General features: G+C 46.2%; 1 protein-coding gene across 1 annotated transcript in view; it reads left to right on the forward strand.

Annotated features, from left to right (window-relative positions):
• Positions 1-4,992: 4,992 nt before the first annotated feature.
• LOC134481483 (histone H3.v1-like) overlaps positions 4,993-12,502 on the forward strand; it is a 29,132-nt gene continuing 21,622 nt past the window's right edge. Inside the window, exon 1 of the mRNA XM_063272671.1 lies at positions 4,993-5,253. The gene's annotated coding sequence lies outside the window, so the exon portion shown is untranslated. The remainder of the gene's footprint in view (positions 5,254-12,502) is intronic.

The raw sequence follows: 12,502 nt of genomic DNA on the forward strand, positions 1-12,502 counted from the left end.
TTTCCAAGGAAGGATTAACTGAGGAGAAGACTCTCACCCCTGCGTGGGCGGGCAGGCACCTCCCAGCAGTGACCTAGCCATGGAGATAAGAGGGGAAAAACACTGCAGCTTGCCTTTGCTTCCTGCTGGTGAGCGAGCGTATCCCACTGCGGATGCTGTGGCCATTCTTTCCTGCCATCAGAACCCATCCAGCTTCCTAACCTTCCAAAGGGATTGAGGGTCTTGTCCTCTCCAGAAACCCTCCAGGCCTTCAGCACTAAATTGGGGCTGCTGAGGCGTCAGCCTTAAGGACTGAACAGCTGCTAGGTTTCCAGCTTCTCCGACTTGCAGATGCCCATTGTTGGGCTACCTAGCAGCCCACCTGCAGGAGGACCACCTAGCAAACACTATTTTACAGTATTCATTCGTCTAACCCTTCTTTCCCTCTAGAGAACCCTGGCTAACACAATGGGGGAACTCAGAAAAGAAAATGGAGCAAAAAGAAATGAGGAAAAGAAGAAGAAGAAGAAGGAGAAGAAGAAGAAGAAGGAGAAGGAGGAGGAGGAGGAGGAGGAGGAGGAGGAGGAGGAGGAAGAGGAGGAGGAGGAGGAGGAGGAGAACGGAGGAGATGGGAGGAAGGAAAGGAGGAGGGGAAGGTGAAGCATTGTCTAATAACAACAGAAAGCGAAAGGGAAAGCAAGGTTTAAACTAGGCCTCAGCCTGCTGCAGAATCCTAGTTACTGGAAAGATAGTTCGAATGCATCAAATTAGCCACAAAAGAAGCCCAAGTATTTTCTCATTGGATGTTCCAAATTCCTCTGCATTCTAGGGCCCACAGGAGACCCAGGTCCATGGCTGTGGTGTTAGTAGTTCTGGCAGTAGAGGAAGACACGGAGAGGAGGGTTTGCCTCTGCACCTCCAGTTAATCTGTAGCTCACCATCTCACTTTAGAGGGGTCTCCAAAGTTGCTGCTAAGCAATGGGTGTTGAGATCAACTCTGTCAGAAGGATCCTCTTACCTCATTGAGGTGAGTGAAGTGTCACAACAATATTTAGTTATTAGCTCTCTTTGGGGGTTTTTTTGGATTTGTTTTTTATAATGTGTGTGGTATATGGATGTGTTTGTGAGTGTCTGTGATGAGCCTCCCCCATTTTCCCATGGACCCTCCATTTCAGCCACCTATTCCCTGGTTTTGGAGTCATGTTGTCACATTTAGTTTTCCAGGTGTTCTCGGGATCCAAACTCAGGTTCTTCTGCTTATGCAGCAGGCCTTTTACTGACCCTAGTTCCTCTTTGTGTTTTCTACTTTCAGAAATATAAAAGTATAAACTGGCGAGCTGTGACCTTTAACTCTAACATCATATCATTGGAAGTTGCTATCTTTCTTAGTCATCTTAAGAAAGGGGATGAGGTCCAAAAGCAGTGTGTGTGGAGGTGAGGATGGTGGTGACTTTGAGAAGACATAGGTCTAAAGGGTAGTAACTAGCCACCCCATCTGTGTGTGTGTGTGTGTGTGTGTGTGTGTGTGTGTGTGTGTGTGTGAGAGAGAGAGAGAGAGAGAGAGGAAGAAAGAGAGAGACTGTATGTGTGTGTTTCTGTGTGTGTGTGTGTGTGTGAGAGAGAGAGAGAGAGAGAGAGAGAGAGAGAGAGAGAGAGAGAGAGTATATACACACACATGCCCACATCTATCCATGGTAACACAAGAGACAACCTTGGGTACTATTCCTCAGAAATGCTACTCATCTGATTTACTGAGACAACATGTGTCTCACTGGCCTGGAGCTCAACAAATAGGATAGGCCCTAACACTGGAATTAGAACCAAACCTCACCATGCTTTCTTTTTACTTGGGCTCTAGGTACAGAACCCAGGTCCTTGAGTTTGCACAACAAACACTGAGCTGCCTCCCCACCATCATCCGAGTTCTCTCAATGTCATTGGATAGACACGCTTTATAGAAAGAAATGGATTTAAGGCCTTTTGAGTCAGAGCTTTTCAGATACCTCTGCCTTTCTGAGAACTGTTCTCTGTGACCACGGGCGTTGTAGCCAATGACCTGTGCTTTGTATCTGAAGAAGTTCCTCTGAGAATCAAAGTATTTCTGAGATTTCTGCTCAGCCACATACACATTCATTTTTTTTGTGGCATAAATTGAGTGTGAATCAGGAACCACAAAGAGTGGTTGGCTCTTACAGTCGGAAGAGGCCTGGAGTTTAGACTTTTAATATTTTTCTTCCTCCAAATGAACTTATATAAACACTAGAGTTTGAGTGTCAATATAGGGATTATTAAATGTAAATATTTTAAATCCACCAATAATATGCACCCCTGTTATGGTATCTTTTCTATTTTAATATCTCTGAACCATTTAAAATACTGGCCTGAATTCTCAATGTCTCTGGTAGGTCCTGTCCAAATGTAGTCACCTACAGCATTTCCCTCCAATTGTTGAAACATCTCACATGAAAGTGTCTGCTGAGATGAGAAGTAGAAACAGAAAGTAAGCGTTGTTGCATGTGTAGCATATATGTGCAGAGCCAAGGGAACAGACTCAGAATGTACTGGAAATGGGAATCAATTGGTAGAGTGACTCCTTATCATGGGTAAAGCCCGATGTTCTAGCTCCATCGAGGACTGCATACATTGGGCATAGTGGCTCATGTTTGTAATACACACAGAAGGATCAAGAGTTCAAGATCACCTAAGGCTACATAATGAGTTCAATACCATGTTTCAAAATAAGAAAGTTGAGGGAGGGGCCAGGCTGAAGAGGTAGCTCAGTTAGTAAAGCCCTTGCCTTACAGGTATGAAGACCTAAATTCGTTCCCTAGAACCTAGGTGGGAAGCCAGGCGTGGGAGCACCTGAATAGAAACTTAGAACTGTGGAAATTCAGAGAGGAGAATCTCTGGGGCTTGCTCCAGATAATTTGGCTAAATTGGTGAGTTCCTAGTTCACTGAGCAACTCCTTCTCAAAACAACATGGAGATCAGCTGAAGAACAGCTCTGACACACACACACACACACACACACACACACACACACAGAGTCACACACACACTCACACTCACTCACACACACACACATACATACTCGCACGCATGCACATACACACACACACTCACACACACATACACATATACACACACTCACACACTCACATACACACATTCACACACACATACACATATACATGCACACACATACACATATACATGCACACGCACACACATGTACACACACATGAGCACTTGCCCTCACTCATGGGCACAAACATGAACATGAATGCACACATAGACTCTTATGGATGCACCCAAAAGATACAACAATCTATCTCATTAAGCCTCCTGAGGAAGTGCACCCCTCAAGAGCCAGGGATTAGTCCTTCGGCTCCATAGCTCTGACTTATTACAGTCTTAGAACACTGAGGGTACACAACACATTTGTGTGGAGCATATGAATAAATAAATTCATAAACAAGTCTGGAGAGATGATCTCCTGCCACCCCATCCCCTTTCTCTCTCTCTCTCTCTCTCTCTCTCTCTCTCTCTCTCTCTCTGTGTGTGTGTGCACGTATGCATGTGCGTGTGTGTAATTTAGAAGCTCACAGTGGCAGAGACTAGTAGAGTTCATGACCAGCATGACAGCAGGTAGGCAGGCATGGAGCAGTAGCTGAGGGGCATCTGTTGAGACAACAGCCATGAGGCAGAGAGAACCAATCGGAATGATGAAGACTTTTGAAACCTCAAAGCCTGCCTCCGATGATATACCTCCTCTGAGAAGGCCACACCTCTTAATCCTTCTCATATAGCTCCACCAACTAGGGATCTAGCATTCAAACATATGAGCCAGTATGGGCCATTCTCAATTGAATCACTACACTGACCCTGGAGCTAGGCTGACTGACTAGAACAACCTGATAATCTCCTGTCTCTGTCTCTCACAGAGCTGGGATTACATAAGTGTGCAGTCACGTCTGGCTTTTTACATAGGTCTTGGGGATTTGAAACCCAGGCCCCCATGCCTCTGCAGCAATTGCTCTTAGCCAGTAAGAGGTTTCACCAGCCCCTAGAAGACGATTCTTACTACAATATATGGTACTGTCAAATTCAACTGCCTGCCAGGGAATCATTTGTCAATGGGGTAGGCAAATTTTCAATCCAAAACACACTTCAAGTCATTGCTCAGACCAGGTGCCCAGCTAAAGGAACATAAATGATCTATAATAACCAACCAAGGAATGCATATGTCAGAGAGGCCTCTACAGCTGGAAAAACCAGAGCCCATTCCAAAACCAAAGAGGATTGTCGGTTGTTTGGGATTACCTGGGGCTGGGTCACAGATCATTGGCGTGGATAATCAAGAATTGACTGCACATGTGGCTATTAAGCCTGCTGGGTCTCTCGTATTCCCCAGAGGTGTGATCACAGCCTCCATCACTCCTGCTACCTAGAGCCTAGGGAGGAATGGAGCTCTAAACTCCCAGCAATCCTAGAGAGGGAACAGAAACCCTGTACTGATTCCCCCAGAGACCAGAACTGCTCCTAGAACTAGAGAAGTGTGCTGTGGTTTGTCATAAACGGCAGCCAACGTGAAGGGGCATGGAAGAATCTGGAATTCTCTATGCCAGCTGCACCTTCTTAGTTACTGTTATAACTTAGGAACAGGACAGGCATGTAGAAAGGAGGCTGAGATGAATTGCCCTTCGGAGGGGCATTCGTAGAGGGACAGCCATGCAGAGCTGTAAGGGACCCTGCAGTGGGATCACATTAGGAGTGGTAGCTGCCTTGTATAGCATGAAAGGACTCTGCAGGAGAGAGCCTTTAACTCCAGTCAGGTCCCAGAATATAAAGAGTCATAGCATCATATGATGGACAACCGGACATGGTCCTAAACGGAAAAACAGACCCTACAGTTCCCAGGAACAAACGGGATTTCTCTCACAGGCTTTCATGTGGCACGGCCTCTGTGTCCAGGGTCACGTGACAGTACATATTGTTGAAGGTTGTCATAGGTATGAGCATCGGGGGGGAGCTGGACTTGGTTACAGCTACAAAAGGGAGGGAGACGACTCAACTCTGAGAGTTGTGAGGTCACAGCAGCTCTCTGGAGCTCGTCTTGAAAGACAGACTGTATGGAGGTGTGTGACCTAATTTGGGGGATAAAGAGCCGAAGCTAGACTTGTGATCTACCAGTTGTCACAGCTTCAGAGTCATCCGCCCCAACGTGTTCCACGAGTTTAAAACAGGAGCAGCTACAAATAAAGTTTAATAGAGGTGAGTTTTGCTTTGGAGACTTCTACTTCACAGCCTCACCCCTTGGTCAACGAAACGGGTCTATTTTCTCTAAACCTTCCTTTCACAGCTTCCCGGGAGGATGATCTGTGCTTGCTGCCTCCCCTCCCACCCCATTATCCGTTTCCTGTTTGTTGTGCAGCTACTTCCTGGAAACTGAAACCTCCCTTCCTGGAGAGAGGACTATTAGACAGGAAGTAAACAAAACTTAAAGGCCTCCGGATCCAAAAACCGACACACAAGCAGCATGCACGCACACACGCAAGGACGCACGCACGCACGCACACACGCACGCACACACGCACGCACACACGCAGGCATGCACGCACGCACGCAGGCATGCACGCAGTGCCTGTAAGTTATGCGGAGAGTTAGTTGCGGGGATGCAGCTTTCCTGACTCATCACCAGGCTGGCGTGGGCTTTTCAGTGATGCTGAGCTGCGTTTAAGTTACCCATGCTTCTGTAATCCCAAAACACTCACTGGTTCACTTGGTTGTTGGGGGAATTTTTCTTTTGTTTGAATCTCTCCAGAAAAAGTTACACAGCATTGTTCTGTTCCATCTCTCCGTCTTTGAAGGTCGATTTAAGAACTATATCAACCCGGGCTTTCAGATGGCTGGGCAAATAAGCTCCCTGCCTAACAGGGACCTCCAAGACAGTTGTCCCAGTTGTGAGCCCAGCAGGAAGGCTCCAGAGACTAAATTGTCCACAGACAATTTGGAAGTCTGTGAACTGAGGTTTTCAAAACTCTGGGCTTCTGGTGGCTGAATCTTCCTGTGAGAGAATCAGGAGCCTCTGTAGTGAGGGACAAGATGTTATTCCATTTCTTTCTCCCTCAGTGGGCTCCTGAGGCATTTTAAGGACTTGGTATTCAGTTTCCTGGAAATATTTTGTTTGCTGTTTTGAGGTTGTTTGTTTTTGTTTTTTGTTTTGTTTTGTTTTGAGACAGGATCTCACTATATAGCTCTGGAAGTCCTGGCTGTTTTTCAACTCAGAGAAATCCTCTTGCCTCTGCTTCCCATGTGCTGGGTTTAAAGGTATCCGCCTCTTTGCCCGGCTTTCCTGGGAATTTTGTAACAAACACAAAGGGAGTAAATTGAAAGGATTAGGAATACCACTGTACTGACCACTGAGGCTGTGGTCACTGTGGAGCAGTGTTCTGTGGTCTGCGTTGGTGAGGAATGGCCCTGGACTCTCCTGAACTGAGAATCTTCCCCCAGGGTGGCACTTTTTTTAAAGGCATCCTTAGCCTCACAGAAAGAGTCTGATAATTTATAGGTTAACATTTTCTTTTAATGTGGATAGCGTTTTCCTCATTTATAGTTAATTAGGTTAAGCATGCATGGGGAGCGAGGGAGAAAGGCTTTTAGCAATGCTCTAAGTGATTAGTAATTTGAATAAAGTAAGGAAGCTGGGGAAGATGGAGCACCGGCTCCCTGCTCAGAGAGCTCTACAGTCAAAGACACGGTGGTTATTAAAGCACCACGGAGAAGAAAAGAGCAATCTGCCAACATCAGGCAGGTGGAAGCTGTGTGGTGCAGCATCAATGGCAGCAAACGGCTCAGTGCGTAAGAATGCCCACAGCACACCGGCCGAACACGCAGAACTGCGTTTGAATCCTCAGCACCCCAGTAAGAAACTGGGCGTGGCCATATGCGCCTGAAGCCCAGCACTGCAGAGGGAGGAGACAAAAGGATTGCTGGCTGCCAGCCTACCTCCAAGTTCAGTGAGAGAGCCTGTCTCAAGGGAACAGAGTGATAGAGGGGGTGCTCAATGTCTTCCTCTGACCATGAGTGTGCATTCGGGTGTATCCCAACACACACACACGCACACACACACACACACACACACACACACACACACACACGTTACTTCCACACATACAAAAGGCTGAAGGCTGAACATACTGGATTCCTAGTATCCTGAGAACTAGGGTTGAGTTTCAGGCATTAAGTCACACCAAGTCGCTGAGGTGAAGGGATAAACTGGTGGTTAAATGGCAGATACTTTCTACATTAAGGCTCAGTTTGCTTGTGTGTCAAGTGAGAGTAGTAACAGCACCTACATCACCATCTCGTCTATGCTAAGAGATAAGAGTGAGTCTTAGTTGCTTTTCTATTGCCGTGATGAGACCAAGGCAACCTCTAGAAGAAAGAGTTTACTTAGGACTTACAGTTTCCGAGTGTTAGTTCCTGGCAACAGGCATGGTGCTGGAACAGTAGATGAGAGCTCACATTTACCCATGAAAAGGAGGCAGAAGAAAAGGGAGAGGGGGAGGGGGGAGAAGGAGAGTGAGAGCATGAGAGCAAGAGCATGCTAACCAGGAATTGCAGAAAACTTCAAAGCTTGTCCCCAGAGACATACCTCCCCAGGGGCCATTCTTATTGAAAACATCACAGTGTGCACTTGGTAACTAAAGGACACTGATAGCAGCTACTGTTTTTTTTTTTGTTTTTTGTTTTTTGTTTTTTGTTTTTTGTTTTTTGTTTTTTTTTTTGGTTCTTTTTTTTCCGGAGCTGGGGACCGAACCCAGGGCCTTGCGCTTCCTAGGTAAGCGCTCTACCACTGAGCTAAATCCCCAGCCCATCTTTTTTAAATAATATATTTCTTCATTCACTGTGCGTGCGCACACGTGTGTGCACACGAGTGTGCATGCTTGTGTGGGTGCGAGTTTGCCATTGCATGTTCATGCATGTATAGGACAAGTTAAGTGTACTCCAGTTGCCGTCCAGCTTGTCTTTTTGAGACAGGGGCTCTCATTGGCATGGAGCTCAATGGTGGAAATAGGACTGAGGATGGGGTGTGAGAGGTGACAGAGTCATGTGACAAATCCCGGGAAATCAGACTCCGGAGACCAGGGTCAGGGTGCAGAGCTGTGTTTACGGCACAGCCCATAGCTTTTATACAGTGTTGAGCCAATCCCTAGCCCCTAAGTCCTTGGCCGATCGTATTTTGTCACAGTGCTCCAATGAAAGCCCTGCCTGATGGATGAGGTAACTCAGAAGTGGGAAGGGGTGTAGACCATCTGTTAGAACTTCCATGAAGACTGGGAAGCAGTCACTGCCCTGACCTGGCTTACTTTTTGCTGTCTCACTGGTGTTCTGGTAGCCATCTTAGATCTAATGCAGATCAGGACTCTCTGTGGTGCCTCATTCTCCATCCCAGTTCTTTCTTGACACGTTTGACTTCCACATTCTCCACACTCTATAAGTGGGCCAGACTGGCTAGCCAGTAAGGTCCAGGGATCTGCCTGCCTTTACCCTTCTAGCACCGGCATTCCAAACTAGCAAGGGACACTCTGCCTGGCTGGTTTGTTTTGTGTTCCTTACATGGACTCTGATAACAGAACTCAGGTCCTGATGCTTGCAAGGCAAACGTTTTACCTACTAAGCCATCTCACCAGCCCCAAAGGTAAGTTCTTTCGTACACAGTCTCCCAGAAACTAATCCAGTTGGAATGGTTTCCATTACTTCTTCCTCTCTAATCATCTTTATAGTGCTGAGAATTAAACATGGGGGCTCGAGTGTGCTCAACCACTGGGCTATATCCCCGGCCACTCCAATCATATTTAGCAACAACCACAAAAACCTTGAAAGCAACAGTTTGCAAAAGATCCTCTCTCTCCTGGTTTATCAGTGTTAGGCTGGAATGTAAACAAACCTCCACACACAGACAGGCGGCTGAAGTATCAAGGGGAACCAGGGATGCTTAGATATGTTCTGCCTTTATTCTTCCGGTCTGAGTGAACTGCAGAGTGTTCTCAGACTCCCTAGGTCTCTGTTTCAGTCTCCATAAAATGAAGACTGTCCTCACGAAGGAAGTAAAATAACTTCAGTGATAAAAATCTGTGTGTCTCAAGGCTGGTGGATGGTTCAGTGAGTAAACTATAAATGCATGTTAAAAAGAAAAGAGTCAGACAGTAGAGGATGCTTACCATCCTACCACTGCAGAAGCAGAATCAGGCAGATCCCTGGGACACAGGGGCCTGACAGCTTAGCTCACTCTGCAAGTTCCAGGCTAGGAAAAGACCTTGTCTCAACCAGAACAAAACCAAGCAAAAAAAACTGAGGTGAATAGCCCCTGAGTAGTGACAGCCAAGATTGTCCTCTGGCCTCTAGCTACATGTACATACATGTGTAAGCATACATGCACACTCACGCACATGCACACACACACAAGTCAGAGACAGAGTCAGAGAGATGGAGCTGTGGTCCCAGTCAGGGCACAGGAATTGGCTTTCAGGACAAAATCCTGGTGTAAAGGACCTCTTGAGCAGTTGATTGTGATAGAGACAACCAGTATGTCCACTGATGGATGAGTAGACGGGAAGTGTGGTATACAGTGCAGGATGGGATATCTTTCAGGCAGGGAAAGAATGAAATGCTGTCTTCTAGAGTAGATTAGAAGGAAAGCCACCGCGTGAAGTAGAATAAACCGGTTACAGAGGGTTAGGCACCCAGCACTCACCTGTGGAAAAGTCGATACTGGAGAGGAATGAGAAAGGAGTTTGATGGGGCTGGGGATTTAGCTCAGTGGTAGAGCGCTTACCTAGGAAGCGCAAGGCCCTGGGTTCGGTCCCCAGCTCCGGAAAAAAAAAAAAAAGAACCAAAAAAAAAAAAAAAAAAAAAAGAAAGGAGTTTGACCAGCCTTGGAAGTGGTACCTGGAGGAGGGCAGATAATGGGAAATGGTTCTAGATTAGTTCTAATACTCTAGGGTACGATAAGGTGTCAATTGTGTCCTGTAATTTTTTTTCTCCCTCCCTCTCTTCTCCTCCCCCTCTTTACCTCAGGCTAGCCTTGATCTTACAGTGTACCCAAGGATAACCTTCTTCCTCTACCTCCACAGGTTGGAATTGTAGGTCAAACACGTGCCGCCGTACTGCTTTAATATGGCACCGGGAACTGAATTGGAGCTTCCAGCTCTTTCACTAACTTCTGAGTATTTATAAATGATTGGAGGAGTTAGAAGGTTTTGAATACATGGAAATGTTGCTTTAGGAAACAGAAATCCTGTTGGCCCTGATTTGCCCATTATATACTATACACCTGTAGAAAAAAATAGGACTGTACCCCATAAATGTGTATAAGCATTACGTGCGACTCTAACACACATGTAAACTCTTCATGTTTGTGTGTTTGTTTAAGCATGTGTGCATTGTTGTGCGCACCATGTCATTTAAAGGCAACGTTTGGAAGTTGGATGTTTTCTTCTATTGTGTGAGTCCAAGGGTTCGAATGTGGGCCATCAGGCTTGCAGAAAGTGCTGTTTACCCACTGAGCCATCTCACCAGCCATAGCATTAACTTTTTAAAGGACCCATTCATTGCTCCATGGACTTCTCTGGCTGAATCCTTAGCTCTGCCCTGTGTCAGCTTCCTGGTGAAGAAGCGAGTCTCAATTTGGTGAAGAGAATTGACCCTGGATGCTGAAACCAGGCAGGCTGAGTGGGAACCCCACACTTCCCCTTTGATAGACGGGGGAGCCAAAGCGAGACGCTTAGCCTTTGAGACCTCAGCCTGTCTCCTTTACAGTGACTAACACAAGCCCACTTCCAAAGCTGGCAAGCGGGTACAAGAAGAATCATCCAGGCACAGAGCTGGTGTAGGACAGTTTCCTAACAGAAAAATAAAGGAGTTTTGAACTCTCCTCCCCCACTTTAGTCCATGATTCTCCAATGGACTCCTGGGAGTATTCTATAGAAATTCACCATCATCTCTCTTCCACACACCCCTCCCTCACCACCTCAGCTGCCCTTAGCTTTAGCTCAGTGTTGTCACTTTCCCTGGGGACTAAGTCTTCATGACTCAGAGGGGAGGTGCCCAGACCCTGGTGGGTGGGGTTCTTGACCCTTAGTCCTACCCTGTGGCTTCCAGGTAGCTGGCCAGATAAGGAAAGGGTGATCTTTTCTTTTCTTTCTTTTCTGCCCACTGTTTTAATTCAATTCTAATTGGTAGTAAGTCACGTGGGAAATGCCTTTGATGTTTGTTTGTTTGTTTGTTTCCCTAGTTCAATTTCCTCGTGGAGGAGAGACATCCTCTCTGGGTGATAACTTACTCTGGCCAGCAGAGTCAGGGTATGTTTATCACATCTCAGACCACCCCCCTCCCCGCCCCCTGCAACCTTCTGCAAGCACGCATGCTTCTGCACTTGCTGCTGGCTGAGAGAATTACTCAACTGTGAACGCCTCGCTATCTGTCACTTTGCTCATTAGGCAAGTGAGAAAATGTATCTACAGCCTGTCTCGTGGTCCTCATTAGCTCAAAGGCACACTTTCACTTTCCTTATTTGTTTTAAAGATGAATGCATATGAGGCGGCGTTCAGTCAGAATTCCTCCGTATCATTTGAAGAAGCAAAAGCCTGGATAATCTTATTATCTTCCCAATAATTGTGTTGTTCAGAAGGTCGAGAAAGGGTAATTGCCCCGACTATATTTCCAGTCTGGGTAGGTATTAGGGACTGAAACCCGGTACGGGATAGCAAGGACTCAAGTCCTCAGCATACAGAGCAGACTGTAAACAGGGCCAGCAAAATGGATGCTCAAGTTACCATGAAACTTGATTACCTGAGTTCAATCCCCAGGACCCACGTAAAGGGGAAGGAGGGAAGGGACTTCCTGAAGTTGTCCTCTGACCTCCACACCTGAGCTTGCACACACACCGCCACCGTCACCGTCAACAAAACAATAACAGCAAATGAGCTAAAATAACAAAAGGAAAGTATAATAAACACATGCTCCAATAAGGACAGCTATGTAAACTAATAAACTTTACTCTTAGAACCCCGTTTTAATTGCCAAAATACAATGGTGAATTTCATCACCTTGGATGTAGCAAACGTTTAGACTGTTTGTTTGGTTTTGGTGGGAAGGATGAGATATCGAATGGATTTGTGGATTCGTGGGAGTGTATTAAGATATGCTTTCTCTGGAGTGGTCTTAATAGGTATTCTATATTTATTTATCAAGATGCTAAAACAGAGCTGAAATGACCCAGTATCATTCAAGAGTCTGACACGCCCGTTTGCCTTCCTGATGGAAATGTGTCAACCCATTTCCTGTTGGCTGCACTTGACTTGGGGAGTTTAGGATCCATTTTTGTTCCGTCACAATAAATAGAGTTCCAGCTTTATTAGCATCTGTGTGGAGTCCCAGCCGTGGATATCTTGTGGTTGATGATTTGAGTGAAGAGCTTCTGTCCCAGGAGACTAAAAGAAGGCAAATGCTGTGCGCC

Source organism: Rattus norvegicus, chromosome 13, assembly GCF_036323735.1.
Source record: "Rattus norvegicus strain BN/NHsdMcwi chromosome 13, GRCr8, whole genome shotgun sequence".
NCBI classification, from domain to species: Eukaryota; Metazoa; Chordata; class Mammalia; order Rodentia; family Muridae; genus Rattus; species Rattus norvegicus.